The 22,659-nt window shown below is 36.3% G+C and overlaps 1 protein-coding gene across 1 annotated transcript in view; it reads left to right on the forward strand.

Moving 5' to 3' along the window:
• The window catches only part of SOX5 (SRY-box transcription factor 5), a 985,194-nt gene that overhangs the window by 883,966 nt on the left and 78,569 nt on the right, over nucleotides 1-22,659 (forward strand). The gene's annotated exons all lie outside the window — the stretch shown is intronic.

Consider the following 22,659-nt stretch of genomic DNA (forward strand, 5'->3'; position numbering starts at 1 on the left):
ATAGATGATCTTAGTCCGTAGGGAAAAATAGAGTTTTATATGTCTGGTCAGCACGGGGGATTATCAGAAGACCTGGTGGGTTTCTAGAAACCCAGTCAAGTCTCACAGGAAGAACCCACGAGGAACTGAGACATGCTGTGTTCTACAGAGGTTAATGACAGTCATTCCTATTCTACCTTTTATTTGAAAAGTTACAATGTGAATGTTTATTTCTCTGAGCTGGAAATACCTTGGGAAGTGTTAGAGCCAGAGGGACAATTAGTGTAGGTTAACATTTGTTATCCCTTGCCATGGCATCTGGGAAATAAATGACAATAAGAGGAAAGTGGTGCTGATAGGTAAAACTAAAGAGTAGTGAAATTAAAGGAAGTGGCAAGAATATCCAGCAACATAATTGAATGTGGAAATGGGAATTTTAGAGATTTCTGATGTCCATTTTCAAAGCAAGTTACACGTTCTCGTCTCCTTTCACCCTTAACGGTGAGGAAGCAAGGGCAAGTTGGGGGCCTCTCCTATGTTTCATTGTAGGTTTCTAGTAGCTTCAGTAGGCAACAATCCAAACTTCTTTCCTTATGGAGATAGTATTAAAATATTTGAAAATCCTTCATTTCCATCCTTATCATATGCCAGATTCCCTTATAATTTTTTTTTTCATTTTCAGAAAACAAGAAAAAGACACCACCATAATTTGATCTATAAATAGAATAGAGCTCTTTTTTATGTAAGTGACATTGCATTGTATCCATAAGTGAGTGCCAAAAATATATGGGTTTTAGTTAGGGTCTCAGTAAACCAACACTGTGGTATAACAGGAAAATTAATAATCCAAAACATCTTTGTGGTAAGCCCTTAGCTACTATTAAAATATATCCACATACACACACACACACACGCACACACACGCACACGCACGCACGCACATATTTTGCCCGTGACTTTAAAATGGTACTCAATGCTATTCAAATGTAAACCCATTTCAATAGGCAGACTGTCTGCCTTTTCTCTGAAGTGGACTGACTCTATCCTTTGCTAGGACTCCTACACCGACTTTGCCACTCATATTCCTGACATTATACTCACAGATCCCCCACCTCGACTTCAGCATTCCCCAGAGCTGCAAAGGACACCTTTAATACTCCCTTTGTTTGCTTGAAGGTGACAATCAAATTTGATTCTTCCCTCACAGACCTACCCCATGAGTCAGAGACAAGCTAACTATAACATCTAGTCTGAAGATCTTATCTTAACCCTTATCCAACATTTGCCCCAATCTTGCATACCTATTTCTGAGACGTTTCATTTCAGTGGGGTATAATGTTTGAGGCAGTTTTAATTTTCTTCAAACTCTGCTTTTAATTATATTGCATCAGATCCCCATTTGCTATCCCTTAGTAATAAAATGAGTAGGCTCCATCAGTTCCAGGTCCTTCTCAGTGACTAAGATTCTCTTCTAGTTATTAAGATTTAGTCTTAGATTCTTATGCTAGTTCTTTGGCAAGGCTTTCATTTCGTTCTTATTGCAGCACCTTATGTTATATACTGATATCTCCATTGGACAAATAAGAAAACTGGGTCACAGAGTCCAAAATCCATGATTTTAAAACAATTATAGTTGCTTCTCCAAGTACAGGAGATTTTAAACTTCGGAGACATTGCCCCTCTTAGGACATTTGCTAGCTCAGTAAAGAGCTAATCAAATTATAACAATAATGCTGATTAATTGGCACTCATACAAATATGCTATATGCATCACAGTGCTGGAAGAAGTAGCCAGATTTATAAGGACTGCTATCTATTTGAGGCAGCATTTTTATTTCATCCGTCTTTACGCAGATCTATGTTAATTCAAGCCTCTCTTTTTGAACATCCAGATCTAAGGAGTGACACTATAAATATATTCCTACTCATCGTTAACTTTGTTTGCCTACCATTTGTGTTTTCGTTTGAAACAATCTTTGACATGTAGTTGTTCATACCTGGATAAGATAATGTTAAGTAATACCAAAAAAACCACGACCTTCCTTAAAGAAAGAATAAAGATGAGTACAGTTATTTTAAAAGATAAGAAAAATGACATTTTAAATTAAGCCACTATTTATTACTTAAATATAATCTCATGTTCCTGGATAAAAATAATGAAATCCTTGCCATGTCGTAAAATATACCTTACATTTTAAAATCACTGTACTTAGGTACCATAGGAGCAGTTAAAGTAGTCTAAGCATTGTGATACAGTTTTTTTTCTTTTTTATGGAGGAAAAAAAATAGCTTATCTGTATTGTGTCTACAAAGCATACAAATTAACATGTGCCAAGGCACCATTTTATTTATTTCTCTTTGAGGTGCTTGGTTGGCTCAGTTGGTAGAGCATGCAACTCCTGATCTCAAAGATGTGATTTCAAGCCCCATGTTGGGCGTAGAGCTTACTTTAAAAAGTATATATATATAAAAAAATGGATTTGACAATAAAATATCTATCTGTTTCTTTGCTGTTCAGTCTTTCCTGAGACTCCAATCCATACAGACAACTATTTGCTGGCTGTCAAGAGGAAATACGTAGGTGTTTACAGACAGTATATACTGAGTACAAAATGCAACTTACCACCAGTTCTCGTTCTTGGCCCTAGACCTGCCCATTCTCTGGTCGCAGCAAATGACGCCATTCTATCTACTGCTCGACCTGGAACCACAAGAACTATTATCCTTTTCTCCTCTTCCTCCACACGTATTCTTTCACTCTCTTTTCATTCCACCTAATATATACGTTAAGGAGCCATCCATTTCTTTCCATCCTAACTAGTATCCTTCTGGTCAGGCTGGCTACCTCCCTGCTTGCCTGATACCACACTAGCCCCTGAACTGCTCTTCTGTCTTCCTCTGCCCCTCTCTGATGCTTTCTCTACTCTACATTAGTCAGAATGAGCTTTCTGATTTTAGAAAATCTGATCATGTCCTTCTCCTATTTGAGGAGCCTTAGATAATTACCTGGTGTTTTCAAGTTTTCTGGATCTTTGCTAGTGGTGTTTCCTCTTTCTGGAATGCCATAACCCACCACCTTTACCAAGCCAACTGCTATTTCCCTGAGGTTGCAACTTAAAACATCACTTTTTAAAAGAATACATCACTGTCCCCAAGCCTAGATTAACAGGACATCAAAGGCATCATTAGCTCATGGAAGAAAAAAAAAATTAGTAGCTTGAATTCAATAAGATATCCAATTGAAATTTTGTACCTATTTTAATGTAAAGAAATAAACTTAGGAAAACCTTATATGCCTAATACCATGTTTAGCACTACAGTATTTTCTTTACTTGTATTTAAAGAAATATTTTTATAATAGTTTTACTCCATCCCTCCTCACTCAGTCTGCTCCGGCTGCCCTAAACTCTTCGCTGCCCCTTGACCTGCCGAGGTGTGCTCCCACTTTAGAGCTTTATATTAGCTGTCCCTCTACCTGAAACACTCTTCCCTCTGTGTGGAAGCTCATTCTCACGCCTCATTCAAGAATTTGCTTTAATGTCCTCTCTCGGAAGCCTACCCTAACCAACCCGTTTAATTCACATCTCTGGGATGTGAGTAACCCTCCAGGGACACCACATTTTCTATTTCCCTTATTTGCCCTTTCATCATTGTTGTTGTTTATTTTTTTCCTGATAGGACTTGTCATCTTCAAACATAGTATCTAACTTACTATGTTGTCTGTCTGTTCCAGATATTCTCTAAGGGTCACCAGAGCAGGGACTGCCATTTTTCTTATTGTTGTTCAATATTGTATCTCAAGTGCTCAGATTAATGCCTAGCAAATAGTTGCTGCTCAGTATGTACATGAGTTGCTGCTCAGAATGCAGGAAACTATCATGAACTAATGGTCAGAATCATTTTTAATAAGATAACAAAGCAGTGTGTCATTAATTTCTGGGACAAGTGATACTCATTTAAAGACCTGGGAACTTTATATTTTTCAGCCCCTCCTGGAAGATTCTTAGTATATGAGAAATCTCTAGCTCTATCTCTCCTGTGCTAGCTTCCCTTTATCTCATCATGTCCATGGGCTGCTGCATAAAGAATGCATTTTAATATTTATTACAGTTTATGTAATTCCTTTAAAGTCGTTATAATTTACATATACAAAAAGGGCCAAACGTCCTATCATTAGATTATTCTTGTATTGTTTGTTAACATATGTATATACATATATAAGTTTATGAACTGCTAGAGGTACTTTGACTCAATAGGGCTCAGCTTGCCAACACAATACTAAAGTAAGTGATTTCTAAATAATGGAAGGGTGCATTATCAAAATAGTAACTACCCAATCAGCAATATCATATACTGGATTTAACCTTTCATGTTTTTTCCACTCTTTCCTTCTTTTATTTTTTTTCCTTTGGACTACCCTTTTTTTTCCCCCTTTCCAGAGCCACTGATGCTCTTGACATTTTTTTTTCTCCTGATATTGTCTCTCTTTAGAGGAGGAATTGATTTATATAGAAAGCTAACATAGCTTTGTTTCAGTATCAAAAAGTGAGTATAATTATTTAAGCCAAATGAAGTTACACTTTGAATCTTTTGGATGTTTGTGACTGGATGAAATAAGTTAAGTGAATCATCTATTTCTAATTAATAAAACCAAATGATGGCAATAGTCCATCGAACATTCCTTTCTCATATTTGTTGTCATGAATTTTCATTTTACTTAATGGGCAGCATGCATTTTTTTAATAGTAATAGTTATAATGTAGCATATATATACTATTTCTATTTTTTAAGCTAGGTTTTTAAGATTTGAAATTAGAAGGAAATATTTATCCATTTATTTCTCACTTTATAAATACTGTATTTGTGTTGGCCAAAAGATGGTTGCCACCTGTTCTACCTATAGGAAGCCAAAAATGTCGACTCTAACCAATGATTAATAGTGATAAGCAAAGGGAAAAACACTGAAATTATTCTTGGATGGTCATATTTTACTCAAAATAAGCATGTAGCAGTCATTCAAGAATTTCTACTGAATTAGTAAAACTTTTTAATGAATTCAGTAGGATTGCTTTTTAAATTTAACCACAATAGTATTTTTGGAATATGGACTCAGAATTACAAGTTGTCAGAATTGAAATCACATGGGGCTATCATTCCAGTAGCCAGTGCCATCAGTAACATGCCTTCTCTGGGACTGAGAAAATGAGAGATGACTTGTGATCAAGTTAGAGAATGAATCATACAAAATATCAACGGAAATCAATCTTTTTTCATAGCTATCAAAGGTACATGGAAGTCCTGGTGGAAATGGCTTAAGCTTCTATCTGATAGAGAGTAACATCAAGGCAGACATGGATGAAAAACTGAAGTTCATCTTTTTATCAACCTCCTGCCAGTCTCCGAAGGAGGTCAATAATTATGACAGGACACAGATAAATGTTTCATATTCCCAGAGCACTGTAAGTGACTGAGCATGGCTTTATGTGTCTGACCAAGAGAAACGCCCAGAAAATCAATAAGGGAGAAATAACCATATGGAGAGGTCTGGAAGTGAGGATTTTTACCATCTTATTGAAAGAATTACAAGGGCAGTCTTCATCTTTACCTACCTACGCACTGTACGATTCAGTGTAACTTTCAGGTCATCGTCATTTTCGTACAGGGTGAAAAATGCTGATCCGCTCCTCATTTCAGTCGCAGCCCTGGTGCACTGTTTGCTGTGGGTCTTCTGTCTGCATGAGCGAGCTTCCTTGCAGGTTAAAAGAGTGAATTCCCTCTTTTCCTCTCCCTTCGACCCTGAGCCTGCAGGGCAGACAGACAGAAGCACACATATGATTAATACAGCACAGCTGCAAGTGTGAGTCATTTGCATGTGTATTAATAGAGGCAAAAAACCCAACAATTAAATTATATACAGAGACATTCTGCATACTAAAGAACATATGCAAATAGGCCTGAAAAAGTGCAGCCAACATTTTCTCTGACTTTTCCAAGCCCATATGGGCTAGAGTCAGAACCCAGCAGTGTTCAAGAATCTCCTCCAGGGAAGAGCTGGTAGGAACTACTTCCATAGTTATTACCACCCCTGGGGTTCCCGGGAGCTGTTTTGACATTTGGACAATGGAGACCCTACAAGCAGTGTCTTTTTCTTGCTATTTCTGTATTTCCTTGTTTCCAGCAGTTCCATGGTATCTCATTACATGCTAACAGAAGCATTTGTACATGTGTACTTTTCCACAGAGCCCATTTTCGTTGTAATGGCCAACCAAATCAATGCTAAACTTTAAATCGTAGTTGAAGTCCCCCCGTTGCCTATGCTAAAGTAGTACAACTATTTGTCAGTGCCAGGTTTCCAGGCCCAAGTCAGTCCATGCCCTTTCCTCAATGCATTCTGTGTTCCCTTAATCAAAACAGACCTAGGTTGCTCTAAAATGTCTCATGGCTAATTACCAGACATAAAAGGATTGCAGGGCTTGAGGCCAACAGTAGATTCAAATCTAAGAACAATACCAATGTATTGAAATTTAAATTGTGAAGTTTTTTCATGTTATCAAGAAAAACAGAAACTACTCAATTTTATATATATATTTATATATATATATATATACACATGAAGAGAGAGCAACCAACATTCTTCAGATTCACAGACTGTATTTATAGTAGAAATTTATTCTTCAACCTAATTATCAATTTAGTTGATATTACTAGCACCCTTTAATTTAGTCAAGGAAACTTTCCTGGAGACAAGCCCAACTTTAGGAGTAATATTTCACATAAATAAAAATTACTACTTTAATAGGACCATAAGACTCATGAACCTAGGGGTGCCGCTTGCGTGGCTTAGTCGGTTAAGTGTCTGCCTTCAGCTCAAGTCATGATCTGAGGGTCCTTGGATCGAGTCCCGCACAGGTCTCCCTGCTCAGTGGAGAGTTTGCTTCTCCTTCTCCCTCTGCCCCTCTGCTCCTGCTTTCTCTTTCTCTCTCTCTTTCTCTCTCAATAAATAAATAAATAAAATCTTTAAAAAAAAAAATCTTGAACCTAAATGACCCAAATGAAGACAGATGCCCCTGAAGAGGAAAAAATTCTGGTGTTGTTGGTACCAGAATACTGTTGAATATTATCCTTGAATAATATCCAGTTATTTGCATGGCTAAGTCTCAGAACATGCAACTAGAACATGTAAATTATGTTCTATACAACTGATAAACTTAGGACAGGTGTTTTTGTAGATAATTAATTATATAGTGAAAAATTTAGTCCCTCAGCAAGGGATGATTAGAAAACATAAAGACTAAAGCAAAATTTTTTAATTTTTTTAAATTTTTATTAACATATAATGTATTATTAGCCCCAGTAAAGCAAAAATTTTTATTAAGGTATTATCCATAGATTCTTAATATTTTAAGAGGCACTATTGCTTAGTGAGAGGCATTATAACATGAGGGTTAAAAGTGTGGCGCCTGCAACAATTTGTGCCTTAAAGATCCATGGTTCTGCTGTTCACCAGCTCTGTGACTTTGGGCAAGTTACCTAATTCTCTATCCTAAGTTACCTAATTCTCTAAATGTTATCTTAGTGGGAGGATTAAATGAGATAGTATACATAAAGTGCTTGAGCAATAAAAGTATTAATGACCATTTATCAAAGTTATGTGCTAGGTAATTATAAATGTTTGGTATTATTAGTTGTTTAATAAGTTTTAGTAACTGAAATTAAAACTACTTCTTTCTAAAAAGCCCTCTCACAAATTGGGACTTGGCAGACTTCTCTTACCTGGATTAACTTTAGAGGATGGCAGGTAAAGCAAGTTAGTAAAATTGAGGCTAATCACCTTATTTATGAGTAAATAATTGTATTCCCCTGTGTGCCATAATTTTAAGACCCATCACAAGACTCTGTGGAAAGCAATGAGTTTAGTTATCCCCCCAAAATATGAGAAGTTACTTGGAGTATGATGTTCTGTACTTTGCTGTTGCTCACTCTTTATCTCAATATTTATATCTATAAAATAAAAATAATGCCTCCTGCTGAGTCATGTTTTTCCATGGGTATAATACAAATGAATTGTTTCTATGAGCCACCCAGAACTATTATAAATACCTTAAAAATTTTAAAATTAGTTATTTACATAGATGCCTTTAATATAATATGCATTTCTAAATAAATAATACAAAAAAGATTTTCTGGTATCACCCTTCAAAGCTTACTCTTTTTCTGGATATATTAACAGAATATATACTCTTATTCTACTCTTGTGTTGTCTGTAGATACTAAGCTATTTCTCATAAAAGTCTGAGAAAATTTATGAACTTCTCATGACTTCCTTTAAGGAAATAATTCCTGTGGTTTCAAACTTGAATGTGGAAGCACATTATTTTTTTTTAATTTTTTTCTTAGGATTTTATTTATTTATTTGACAGAGATCCCAGGTAGGCAGAGAGACAGGTGGAGAGAAGGGAAGGGAAGGAGGCTCCCTGCTGAGCAGAGAGCCCGATGCAGGGCTCCATCCCAGGACCCTGGGATCATGACCCGAGCCAAAGGCAGAGGCTTTAACCCACTGAGCCACCCAGGTGCCCCCCACATTATTTTTATAAACCCCACAGTATTGCGTAAATTTTATTTACTCAGCAAATATTTATTCTTTGTAAGTGCTTAAGCTGAGCATCATAAGGAATGCAAAGATGAGTGAGTTAGGAATCCTTATTGGATTATAAAGGAGCTTGAAATGTGGAAGAATGAATGGAGTACAGAAGTGGAATAGACCTTGCAGAAAGCCACAATACCTCCTGTCCTATCAAGTATATTTGAAAATGGAAAAGACCTCAGAGACCATTCATTGGAAACAGTTGTTTCGAACTATTCACAGGGTCCAAATGGCTCCAAGCACCCCAAACGGTACCATTCATTTTTGTTTGCTTTATAGATCAAGTTATACTGGCTAAGACTGTTTGAATGAAAGATTTTGCTGCTCAAACAAAATTTTAAAACCATTCTTAGAACCCAACTCTTTAATTTTATTGATGAGACAATTTAGACTCTCAGTGATGGCCTGGCTAGATCTGATATTACAGAAGGGCACCACCTGGAATCCTAGCAACTGAAAGCTGAATCTGGCTTCTTCCTATTTTACCACAGTATTCCTGAAAATAAACTCATATATTTATTCATATATATTATTTTTAAGTGCTTTTGTATAAAAGAGGGGAGAAAAATTGCTATTTTTGCTTTTAGACTATTAAATTAAGGATGACTAAAACAATGGGTAGGATTTGCATATTAGTAACAATGGCAACCTTCTGAATTGCTTTCATTTTGCTGAGTTCAATGATTGTGCTCTGTGAATTAATTCTTTTGTGAAAAGCTATTGAAAGATCAAGGAATTCAGAAAACAAAACAACAGAGAAGCTTGCTGTTTCATATCTATTTGTTCATAGAAGGTTCAAAGTGAGATTGTTTACATCACTAGTCTTGTTGATATTTTATTTGCTTCTTAGAAGAAAGATAGTATTCAAAGATGATTATGTAATCATGCAGATAAGATTTTGTAGTCAAGAAAGATCTGTTCTGAGAGGGAGACCATGGAGAAAACCTACATTACAATTTTGAGCTGTGTTTGGTTGGCAATTGTCTTCAGGAGATTTGAAAATAGAGCCCTATTCGGTTCCTTCAGATAAAAAAAAAAACCAAGCCAGTCCCATAGATTTCAAATTTGCTGTTTCCTGTGGAAGTTTCTCCATATTGTCCTGCCAAACTGAAGGCATGAGTAGAAGGGCGGTGGGGGGATGAACCCTTAATTATTTCATATTTCTTAATCCTGACCTTTTCCTTAATGTCATACTCCTTTTTCTTACCCAGCCACTTCTTGGAGCTAGGAAGTAGACAGGAAGAAATGGAGGAACAGATTCAAAGTATGCTTCCAAATGATTTGCTACAAGGAGCCATCGCACCAGCATAATTAATGCCTCGAACATGAAAATTACAACAGTGTTCTCTTGCTTTTCCCAGTAGTAGAATTTCTTCGGCATAGAATGACAAAAGTAATACTGATAGTGAAGATTGCAATGATCTCCTCTTAGGAATGAGGCAGAACAATGGCAAATATTATCCATCCATCTATAGAGGCTGCTTTTTTTAAAAGATTTTATTTATTTATTTGACAGACAGAGATCACAAGTAGGCCGAGAGGCAGACAGAGAGAGAGGGGGGAAGCAGGCTCCCCGCTGAGCAGAGAGCCCAATGCGGGGCTCTATCTTAGGACCCTGAGATCATGACCTGAACCGAAGGCAGAGGCTTAATCCACTGAGCCACCCAGGCACCCATATAGTAGTTGCTTTACGATAACAAGCCTCTATCGGAAATTTATACAGTGCCCTACAACTCCGCCTACCTTCAAATAGGTGCCCTTCAAATATTTTTCATGACTAGTTTCCCTCTAAATTTAGTTCTTTAGTTTTAAAGGAAGCTTAAGTTATTAGAAATGGTATAGGTAACACACTTGGTAAAGATAACAGAAGTTCTGCCAAGACATTTCACTAAACAATAAAAAAAGAAAGTTAAGGTCCTTAAATGTTCGTTTTTATTCCTTCTTCATTTGATTCTTCTTATATCTGGTTTCCTTCCACAGCAGTTTTAAGTTTGGATATTTTAGTGCCACCTTAGGTACAAGCTAGCCACAAATACAGTATGAAAGCATAAAGTGTCTCATCACAGATTCAGTCTTTGCATTGTAACAGTTTGGTAGTAAACTGGTATGCGGGCACAGTAACTAGTTAGATGACTTAAATGACTTAAGCTTCTTTTTTTCCTCCTTTCTGTAAAACGTGTTCCCCAGATTTTACTTAAATATTTAAAAATATTCAAATAAATTTTACAAATAAATCATATGTAAATGGCACATAGAGTATAGTGGCTTATGGGCTTTGGTTCCGTAATGAGACACTGTTTGTGTGTATCTTTGGTCAAGTTACTAAACACCTCTTAGTCTTTGTTGCTTCCCATGTGAAATTTGATAATATTTTCATAGACGATAAAGGTGTTCGAAGGATTAAATGAGACACTACATGCAGAATGTTTAGCTGTCATTAGCTGTTGTCATCCTCATCATTATTTCCTAAGTTCAAGTATTTCCCATTGTCAGAAACAAGCCTAACAAGTTATCTGGTAACTCAATTTAGCAAGTAATTTTCTGAGATAGAGCAATTATGTTTTATAGTACAAAGGAGTACGGTGATTGGAGATTTCCATCTTTATTCAAGTTTTTAATGCAAGAAGAATGTCTTTATGAAAATAAAATATGTTTTCAATGTGAAAATCTTTACATGCAAGACTACAAGAAATCTATTTATCTATTTATCTACTTATTTTTCTTAAAAATAAGTTGAATCTATTTCTTTTCATTCCATATGAATTACTAGAGCTTTTATGGTATTGACAATTATTTGGGAAATGGACAAGCTTTTCCCTTTGAAGGGAAAACCAATGTGCTACTGGAAATTTATAGTGTTTGTTATGATGGGGAGAATTTTACAACATGGATAGTTAGGGAGTAAGAATGAATAGGGCATAATAAAGGCAGCCAAAGTAGCATATCTAACTATCATGATCCTCCTAACCACCCAAACTGCTCATCAAATAAGGGTTCAAGTTGCAGCTTGGCTTCGAAGTGTTGTAGGAGTCTGGTCTCAAGTCATTTAATGTGCTCATGACTCAAGTTTTCTTATTTGTAAAATGCATGTTCCTGTTCTTCCTCTAGCTGTCATATATATGTATGTGTGTGTGTGTGTGAAGGGAAATATATATATATATATATATATATATATATATATAATATATATGTGAATATATATAATACATATATAGAGAGAGAGGAAGGGAAAAAAATGAAGCAAGAGAAGCACTAGTGAAAGTAACCAGGAGCCCCAGAAATCCCCAGAAGGTGCCTTTGCAGCTTACAAGTAGACTTCTCTGATTCATAGACCTATTTATTCATGTGCTGTCAGGGAAATATGAGAGAAGGGTAATGAGGCAATTATTGATCTGAGGCATTCAAAAGAAATGTTTTAGAAATTTGAAATAGTCAGCCTAGCTCTGAAGATCCAATTAGGCAAGAAAGTTTTAATTATTCCCATTCCAGCTCCATGGAATGAGAAGAAAGATGGGCAGGTCAAACCACTGCTAGATGACCCAATAGACAACCTAAGAGTATACTTACACACAAGAAGAGAAGAGCTATCTAAAAGTAAATAAATAAAAATTTCACATTAAAACAAAACTTCCTAGCAGTAATCAGAATGCTGTCATCTGCAGGTACACCGTCAGTGTTTGGACACTACCAACTTTGTTGGACGCTACCTACTTTGTTGTCCTTGGGTGTTGGCCGCTAAAGGTTTTAAAATAGGAAAATATTTCTAAAAATCAACCTTCCTGTTCCTGTTTCTTGGAAAATTTTCTCTTTGTTTTTACTTTTATGTCTTCTTTTTTTTTCCTTCTTCACTTAACTGTTCCTCTCTACGTTCTTAGCTACCCTCCTCTGTCAGTCCTTCTCTACCTCGTCCTTCCCCTCTTCTCTTTCCTTCAGAAAGGAGGAAAGATTTTGTTAATCAAAATCTGAGCCTTTAACTACCTTGTTAGTCTCCCATGACAGTGAAAAAAAATGGGGGGACTCTCAAGCTTTTGCTTGTTGGCTAAACAATTAAAAGAAGTAATTCACATGGAAGCTCATGAGTCAGAAATTGGAATGAGGAATATTTAAATGGCAAGGATGGAAACAGAGGACAAGTATATCTAGAGCCTTGTTCTTTTGGTCTAAATAGAATACATAACATTCTAAATGATCGTAGGAGAGCCTAGCCTAATTCATCTTCTCTATTAATGAAGCCAAATATGTCAATGGTAGAGGCTTCCATTTAGACCAGAACACCAGCAGTTGAAACAATCGTGTTTTCACTCATTCTCCCATTAGAACTGGTATGTTTTCAAACTATGCTTCATAGTTTGGGAAAGAAGTGTGAGTTCTCCTGGAAAGGAAACATGTAGATGGGGAAGCAGTGCTCATTATTTTTATACTAAGAAAGTACAGCACAATTTGTTTCTTTGCATCAGCTGAAATGGAAAGAAGTGCTTTTCACCTTGTTTACTTAATAATCTACTATCAGAACTTTATACTCCTATTATCTCAAACAGTGGGTGGTACCCCTGGCTAGCTGCTCTCCTGCATGCTCAAACCATTTGTAATTCATTTTTTATACCCATATGGAAACATTAGAGATATAGAGAGATCAGGTCTGAATTTAGTAATTTAAAAAAATCGTTGTAATCTACAGTGTTAGTAAATTCCCACTTTTCCTGATTCATTCTTGGGAAGGAAGGCCCAAAGGGTTTAGGATTATAAGTCAAAGTTGTTGAATAAGGTCCTTTTCATTTTTACATGGTATCTTTTATTTTTTTTTTAAGTTTCTAAAATTAACACCCAGTAAAATTGATTATCACCCCTCAAATTCCCTTGATCTTTTTGCACCTCCGAAAAGAGTTGCGTCATCAACTGCCTAGGGAAATGAAGCTGGGTTGACCATTGATGGCACAGTTGAAGCTGAGAGGAGCGAGCTACCTACGGTTCGGTAGATGTGCTTTCAGACCCCCAATTTAACATGGCTTTCAGCTCTGTCTGCCATCCTTAATGCCAGCATTTCTTTGTTTATGCTTTGTTCTTTTTATGTTAACTGCTCATCTGATTTTGTTGGAGTAAAGACTTCACTATGTAATTTCTGCTCTTAATTATTTTTTAAAATTTTTATCGTGACCCAAATTTTGTTTATTTTTATTAAATCTTTCCATGGATTTACTTTTTATTATGGTAAGGTATCTATAACATAAACTTTAGCATCTTAAGCATTTGCTAGCATACAATTCAGGGGCATAAAGTATGTCCACATTGTTGTAGGACCATCACCACTCCCCATCTTCCCAGCTGTTCATCATTTTAAATCGAAAGTTCATACCCATTAAAGAGGATCTCCTGACTTTTTCACCACTCCCTCAGCCAAGTCTCTGGTAACTGCCCTTCTACCTTCTGTCTCCATAAATTATCCATTTGAGGTACTTCATATAAAGAGGAATCATACAATGTTTGGTCTTTTCTGGCTTATTCATGTAGTGTAATATTTCAAGTTTCACCATGTGTCAGAATTTTCTTCCCTTTTAAGGCTGAATAATATTCTCTTGCTTGTATATGCCATCTGTTGTTTACCCATTCATCCACTGGTAGGTATTTAGGTTGTTTTCACCTTTTGCTATGGTAAATAGTACTCCTACGAACGAGGATATACAAATATCTGTCCTAGTCCCTGCTTTCAAGTATTTTGGGTGTATACCCAGAAGTGGGATTGCTGCTGAATCATACGGTAATTTTAAGTTTAGTTTTTTGAGGACCTGCCATGTTTTCCACAGAGACTACACCATGGTATATTTCTATCAGCAATGAACAACCGTTCCAATTTCTCTACATCCTCACCATCATTTGTCATTTTCTTGTGGTTTTACTATTTTGTTTCCTTTCATTTTGATAATAGCCATATAAATAGGTGTTAGGTGATAGCACATTGTGGTTTTGGTTTGCATTTCCCTAATGATTAGTAATATTGAGCATTTTCTTATGTGCTTACTAGTCATTTCTGCATCTTCCTTAGAGAAATGAGAATAAGCTCCCTTTTTTTTTTTTTTTTTTTTTTAGATTTTATTTATTTATTTGACAGAGATCACAAGTAGGCAGAGAGGCAGGCAGAGAGAGAGAGAGAGAAAGGGAAGCAGGGTCCCTGCCGAGCAGATATCCCGATGCGGGGCTCAATCCTAGGACCCCGGGATCACGACCAGAGCCGAAGGCAGAGGTTTTAACCCACTGAGCCACCCAGGGGCCCCGAGAATAAGATCCTTTTTAAAAGAACTGGGAATTGATTCCTGGATAATGTTCGCTTTCATTGTTCTCGCCTTAGATGAGCCTTTAATTAATATTCGTTGATTGAAAGAGGGATAAATATATGCATGAACAAAAGAATAAGTCCCATTACCCATTACCGTCCAGAACATATGAGTCTCAGTAACCACTAGATTCGCTACTTGAGGCAGGTTCCTTAACTTTGCTAGGTATACATTCTCAGAGTCTATAAACCGGGTTAGTAATACTCGACCGCTAGAATTGTTATGCAGACTAAATACCGTGCAGAATGCTTAAAAAACAGTGATTACTGACATGAAATTAATTTGCTAATATAGATACGTAAATATTTATAATTATATATATATATGCATATATATAATTATGTTTAAGTTTTAAATGCTTAAATGCTGATTCTTTATGTTTCTTTGTTGTTCATGTTGGGAGCACCTTCATAAAATAAACTAAAATATTTGTTTAAAGCATAACCTTCACAGGAACTAGCTCAATATCTTTCAAGAAATATATATTGACTAAATTGAAAAATGACAAAAGAATGCATATGTGACCATACGTGTTCATAGACATTTGCCTGGGCTCATGCACACAGCTTTAAGTTGTACTTGGTTCATATGGATTAATAGTTTCACTGCGTGGCTTTTCTTATTAGTAGTAGTGAATCCAAAATACTATGTTGCCTCAAACTCTATTGGATTGATATTTAAAGAACTGAGAATTCTGGTAAAGTACCAAGTTAAGGAGATAGAGCAAAAGTTGGATTTTGCTGCTTGTTTGTTTTGTTTTGATGGCTAAAATAATAAACTGTAGGTATTTTTATCTGATTTTTGCTTCTGATTTTTTCTGATTAATTCCATTGAATTAGTAACACTATCCCACTTTCTGTTAATAAATAATAGTAACAACATTTATTAATTAATCTAATGAAGTATGTGGTATGGCATTTATAGAGCATTTTGTGAACCTTTTGTTAGAATTTGTGTAAATGTGATATGCTACAGAAGTACAAGATCAATGATAAATTGATTCATGCTGTTGTACTCTAATGGCTAAATTTTCCCAGTCATATGAGAGAGAACACCACTGAAAAATGTGTCCCCTATACTAAAGTATTTTCACTTTAAATCAGGTTGACTTTATCGTCATTTTTTCTTTATCACCCTTTTTATTTTCTCGCTGGCTGAGATCTGAGGTCAGTGTTCACATACTAATTTCAACCAAACATAGAAGTGTAGGATCAGAAGAGGAGTAAGAGATGGTCCAAATAAAAAAGAGAAATGTTAGATTTTTTTAAAAAAGCTAATTTGTCACTTCACTCATTGAGTATGAACTGAATAGACTTCTAACCCTTAAAATACTTTTTTTTTCTCTTTTTATTGCCTGGAATCTTAAGAGCTTTATCATTTGCAGTCATAAAATGAAAATATACACCAAACCCTCAAAGGGCAAGTATGAAATTAAATTATATTTGGGCAGCTGTAACCTTTTAAAACGATCAGATTCCAGTTAATGTATTTCTTCCTGTTCCAAGTGCTGCCATAGTGTTTGATGGTGGGAAGCAGTCCAAAGGGCATTGGGAGATAATAAATTCACTGTAAATTTCACCCCAAGGCATGTCTCGATACACCAAGGCCTCCATTTAGCAAGACTGACCTAAAACTCTTGTCACATCCAAAGGTCATTTAGGTTGGGGTTGGTGTGTCCCATCTATCTTTCCTTGATGTAAAGAATGACAGTTGAAACAGGATTGAGCTCATAAACAGTCATCTGAATATGAAAAAGAAGCTAGCTTTGGAGTAGGAGGGGAAAGTGAAGAAAGAACTACCTTTTACAGTAGAACTGGCAAATGCTGTGCTTTTTTGCAAAGTCAATGAAGGGTTGACATGATCTTGTAGCTTCTGTTTCAGAGCGACCATTAACTTGACAGGGGCATTACTGAATTGGGGTGATTTAGAACATACTCTCCTTTCTTTTATTTATATTTGTTTCCAAAGCCTAGGATAATTTTTAATAATTTTTTTAAAGAATCTAATATTTCCAACCTTCCTTTACTTTAAAATACCATTACTCCTCCCCCCCCTTTAAATATGTTCTCTTGAGTTAAGGTACAAAATGAACCAATACATGGGAACAAATTAGAAAAATTGTTTTAAAGAAGTAAAGCTTAATGTGGGACTGGAAAACAGTGTTTGTTTTTTTTCTTTCTACCACCCTCTTAATCACTCTACTTTTATGATAAAATATGCATAACAATAAAATTTATCATTTTAACCATTTTTAAGTGTAGAATTTAATGGCATTAAATCCCTTCAGAATCAGAAGAATCCCTTCACCACTATTTATTTCCAGAACTCTTAATCATTCCAAATGGAAACTCTGTAACCATGAAATAATAACTCATCATTCTCCCTTTCTCCCTTCCCTCAGCCTCTGGTAACTCCATTATACTTTATAAAAAAATTTTTTTAAAGAAGGTGGTGGGCATTAGGGAGGGCACGTATTGCATGGAGCACTGGGTGTGGTGCAAAAAACAATGAATACTGTTACGCTGAAAAGAAATTAAAAAAAATATTTTATTTATTTATTTGACAGAGAAAGACACAGTGAGAGAGGGAACACAAGCAGGGGGAGTGGGAGAGAGAGAAGCAGGCTTCCGGCTGAGCAGGGAGCCTGATGCACAGCTCGATCCCAGGACCCTGGGATCATGACCTGAGCCAAAGGCAGACCCTTAACCCACTGGGACACCCAGGTGCCCCTCTACTATACTTTTCATTAAACTTCTATTATACTTTCCATCCCTGTGAATTTATCTATTTATATAAGTGAAGTCAGGCAATATTTCTCCTGTAGTGTCTGGTCTATTTCACTTAGCATAATGTTTTCAAGGTGTTTCTATGTTGTAAACATGTATCACTCAATCATGCACCTTCAAGAATGACTTCACTTTCAAAAGGGATACTCGTTTACAAATATGAACAATAATGGATTATATAACTTCCCAATCATAATAACCACAAGTAATAGTGTCATATGGAGAAATGATAGACAAGTACTAGACCAAATGAAAGATTAAAGTCTTGCAAGTCTTTTGGGGGGAAAGCATTTAAAATCTTATCATTAAGGTAGAGATCTCTGTTCACTAATGTGTTCTAAATGTCTAGAATAATGCTTGGTAAGTTATAGGTATCCAATAAATAAATCTTGAATGAGTCAGTCAATTTAAGGCAGGAAAGGAGAAGTTACAATTGTTGATTATTTCTCTGGATTACTTTGATGATATGAGAAGAGTGTCTCATGCAATTGAAAGGGAAGCCTGTCATGATTCAAGACACATTGTAGATGCAAATTACTATTAGAGTGTGTTTCTGTTATTTTAATTGGTTTAAGAGTAATATGTGGCTTAGGTAGTGCAAATGGCTCATTTTTAATATACTTTTATTACTCTTTTTTAAATGATCCCAAGGAATCAAGGTGACTATGAATTGAAGCAAAATATAAAGTTGTTAAAATGAATAAATTACGAGTATAAATTATACAGGAAAGAGTAAATATTGAAACATGATGAGACTGAGAATGTTGAAAATTATATATCTAGATTTATCTATAATTGATTTTATATCAATTTTAAGTCATGTAAAAAAGTGGTTATGTTCATCATATTCCATTAAAAGGGGGGTGTCAGTGAGTCGTATACTTCCCATCAATTCTCCATATTATACCTAGACTAATCTTGTGGAAATGAAAATCTAATTATATTATTCCTCTTAACTGTTATAGCTCCTCATCTACCTTTTTGAACATTTCTGCCACCACAGGCGAGCCTCACTGGCCTCCTTCCAATACCCTACATTTGTCATGTACTCTCCTACCACTAGGTTATTCTGCAAGTCCTTTTCCTTTCTCATGTACATAGTTGCACCATCCCATCCTTCTGACCTCCAAGTAATCATATTTATAGAGAAGCCTTTCCCAATCTGTCTGACCATATCATAGCTCTCTCTTACATGCTCTTCCAACACCATGAATTGAGAAGTAAACCAAACTGAAACACTTTTTACCGTGGCCAAGAAAAAGGGGAAGATGCAAATGCTAGAGAAAAATGTCGTCTTGGGTACTTCTCATGTCCTTCCTGTACCACAATGGTGGTCATATAGTTCTTATCATAAGAGCCCGGGCTCTGTCAGCAGGACGGTTAGAATTGCCCTCCCTGGGGTTGTCTAAGCCCCAGAGCCCACTACTGTATTTTTAAATGACCAGGAAAGATGTTCCCAAGGCTTTGGTTAAGAGTTACGAGCTCTGTAAAAAGACTTGGATTCTTACTTATTCTTTGCCTCTTACTGTGTATCTTTGGATTAATGACTTTTACTTTTCTCTGTGCTTCAGTGGCTTTCACCACAAAATAAGAATAGTATCTGGTACCTAAGTTTCAGAGAGAGACAGCACGGGCCTGGCACATAGTAAGAATCCCATACATTTTAGCTATTGTGATTATTTTTGCCGCTATCATCATTCTGTGTCCAGATTTCTCTTAAAGTTTAGACTAATTTAGTTTATCTACCTAAATAACCAACATTAATATAATATCTAATGTTTTCTCAATCATAAAAATTTACAACAGAAAAATGAAGGAAAAACTAAGGGAGAAATCCATAGGAAGAAGTCTTTGTAATTTTAACCCATATGTGTTGTCTATTAGTATCAGCAGTAAAACAGCTATAGGAAAAAATGTTAAATGGCCACGCTTTCCTCAGGGAGGGGAGAGTTCTGTCACAGTGGCTCAAGAAGTCTTTGACTCTTGAAGCCTTTAACCCCCTGAGCTTGTCAACTATTGTTGGTTCAGAGCTTAGGGAAAATCCCTGCTTCCACTGGCCAGCAGGTAGGGGAATCCCACTGCAATAGAGAGAATTCATCACATAAATGTTAAGTTTGGAAAGCATTTTTAGTAGTAACATTGTTACCCCCATATGGTAAGTCTATATGGCACGTAGTAGAAAGGAAAACTTTAAGGGATACCCAGACTTCTGAAACTACTAGTTGTTTAATCTTTGTCAAGTTATCGAACCACCCCCACTGAACACACAGACTTGTTATGGTGATCCCTGAAATAGCATGCAGACTTCTAGCAAAGTGAGTGGCACTTCATAGTCCCTGAGAAAAAATCATGGCTCTTGCACTGCCTCTTCCCATATGCGCCAAGTATTTTCAAGCTTCCAGCAAGTATGCAATCTGGAAGTATATATTTTTTTAATATACAAACTAATATATAGTCTGATTTAATATGACTAACACTCAATCTCTCTCTTTATTGAGTAAAAAATGCTCACTATTTTTAATGTCTTATTATTACATACCACCCCCAATCTATTGGAATAAAATGAATGATGATTTCACTGTTGTGAACTTAGTCAAAGATAAGTGATTACTTTAAAAAGCAATCTTTCTGATAATACTCAGCTTCCCTATATTAAATAAAAATATTTGGTGACAACAGAAAACAGGATTTTTCCCTCTGCTAAACAAGCATTCTCTTCTTACTGTTACTTTGAAAGGAATTTCAGCAGAGCTTTTTGTCCCCCCATAAATTAAACCAATTAAAGCTATGAGTATAGTCACTGATATATAAAAGATTCGCAGAGCTTTCCAGCCAGTATCCCCTTTACCTTGCCAAATGGAGATGTATTTACTGGTTAGTGACCTCAGGAATAGATGCAGAGCGTTCTTCCTCCCACAGTCATGAGCAGAAAGTCTGGAGCGGCATAAAAAGGGTCAATCGAATAGGTCATACATCATATGGGGAGGCAGATGTTGGAACATATTGTAATGGATTACTGTGCAGTACATGAAGATGGCTTGTGGAGTAGAAAAAACGAGGAGGGAGTGAGAGAGAGAGATAAACTATCAGTTGGTGTTTTCTTGCGTGACTCTCTCAAATATATCTGGATCTTTAAGGAACAGCTTCAATTGTAAAAGTCAAAATGTTTTTTCTAACTATTCAAAATTTATTGGTGTATCGCAAGATGAAGAAAGCCTTTTAAAATCTAGTACATGTGAAGCATTTATTATTTATATGCTTCAGTCTCTGCGGTGTGACAGAAACAGCTTGAGAGCATCATACCTGTGAAAAAGGTCTTACAATTTAAGTAAGTTCAAATGTATTCTTTAATTTTTATCAAGATGCCATCTTCACACCCTATCAACACTCCACCCCTCATTGATAGCTCCGCATTCCATCCAAGTATCACACTGAGTGGGACTGAATTTGGAATAAAGTAATAAAGATTGTGTGTTATTAGCATTTGGTGATAGCAGCTTTACATAGATAAGGCTGTAGCATCTGCACATGTATTCACGATAGCTTTTTAATGGTAAAACTGCACTTTGGCCAGACATAATATTTTACTTTTGTATTCCAAAGTTCCCGAGACATATCATCCAGTAGTGTTACATTGAAGGGATTATGGGTCATAATCACAGTAGTTTCTGCCCTCGGGCCCCTCCCAGCCAGCCCCTAGCTTCCTCAGACATGCTTTCTGAGGGACTCAGCTATTTTCTTGGAAGGCAGGAAGTTCCCTTCCTCAAGTGGGTAACATTGATTTTCTCCTTGTGCCTGGTCCCCCCACCTTCTAGAACCGCCCCCCTCTAGATGTCAGGTGATCCTCCAGCCTTTTGGAGGCTTCAGCCACTGAAGTAATTTCCTTAAGTAACCTGATATTGAAACTCTTCTATTCCAGCAGCTTCAACTTGCTACGTTTTAAAAAATTCTGCGTCATTGATATACTGGCTATTAGTTATCTTCCATTTGGACAAATCTATAGGAATTATGAGTTTACTTACTCTTTCAGTCTGAAACATTTCTTTCTTGACCTCAAATTTACTTAGGAATTAGGTCCAATTATCCACAGATTTTGGATCTCTCACGTTGTATGTACTTACCTGAAATTGCTTCTCCAAGTGACTCTAGTTCCTCATAGAGAGACTCTAGCTCACTGCCTTCTCTCCCTTGGGAAAAAATCCCCAACTGGAACTCTAGACTGGAGATTAAGTGACAACCCTTCCTACTTCCCCTGCAAGTAGGCACCTTCCTCCAATCACCTTTCCCCTTGGACTGTGGTAAAGAAGGTGAAGCAGCAGGAGAAATGCTTCATGCCCCTTCTCCCCACCCTACTTCTAGGAGTTAACCATCAAGGAAGTCAGGAGAGAACCCTACCCCAACCAAGCCTTTCACCCTCAAAAGTCTCAGTCTTGAGAGCTAGTCCTATCTAGTCTTTATTTTTTCCGGAAGTTACCTTCATGCTTCATAAAAGTGATCAACTCACTTGACCATGCTGGTGTACAATGAGTGCATAGTTCTTTACAACCTCGACTGCATAGGATTTTTAAAAATTAAAGAATAAAAACATTATCATTGTGTAAGTATATAAACTTATATGAGTGGAAAATGTGTTTATTTGTGCTACTCTTTTACTATCATTGTGTTTTTATCATTATGAACATTTTCATAATATCTATACACTGCTATTAAACTGGACCCTCACTCAGTTTCTCTGGTAGGCTTTGCTGTTTACAATCAAATTTGAATATTAAGAACTCTTACAACCAAGAGTAAGACTACCCGTTTTTTAGAAAGAACAAAAATCTGAGTAGGCATTTTACCAAAGAAGACAGAGAAATGGCTAAGAAGCACAGGAAAAGTTGCTCAGTGTCATTCACCACTAAGGAAATGCAGATTAAAA

The sequence above is a fragment of the Mustela nigripes genome, chromosome 6, assembly GCF_022355385.1.
Source record: "Mustela nigripes isolate SB6536 chromosome 6, MUSNIG.SB6536, whole genome shotgun sequence".
NCBI classification, from domain to species: Eukaryota; Metazoa; Chordata; class Mammalia; order Carnivora; family Mustelidae; genus Mustela; species Mustela nigripes.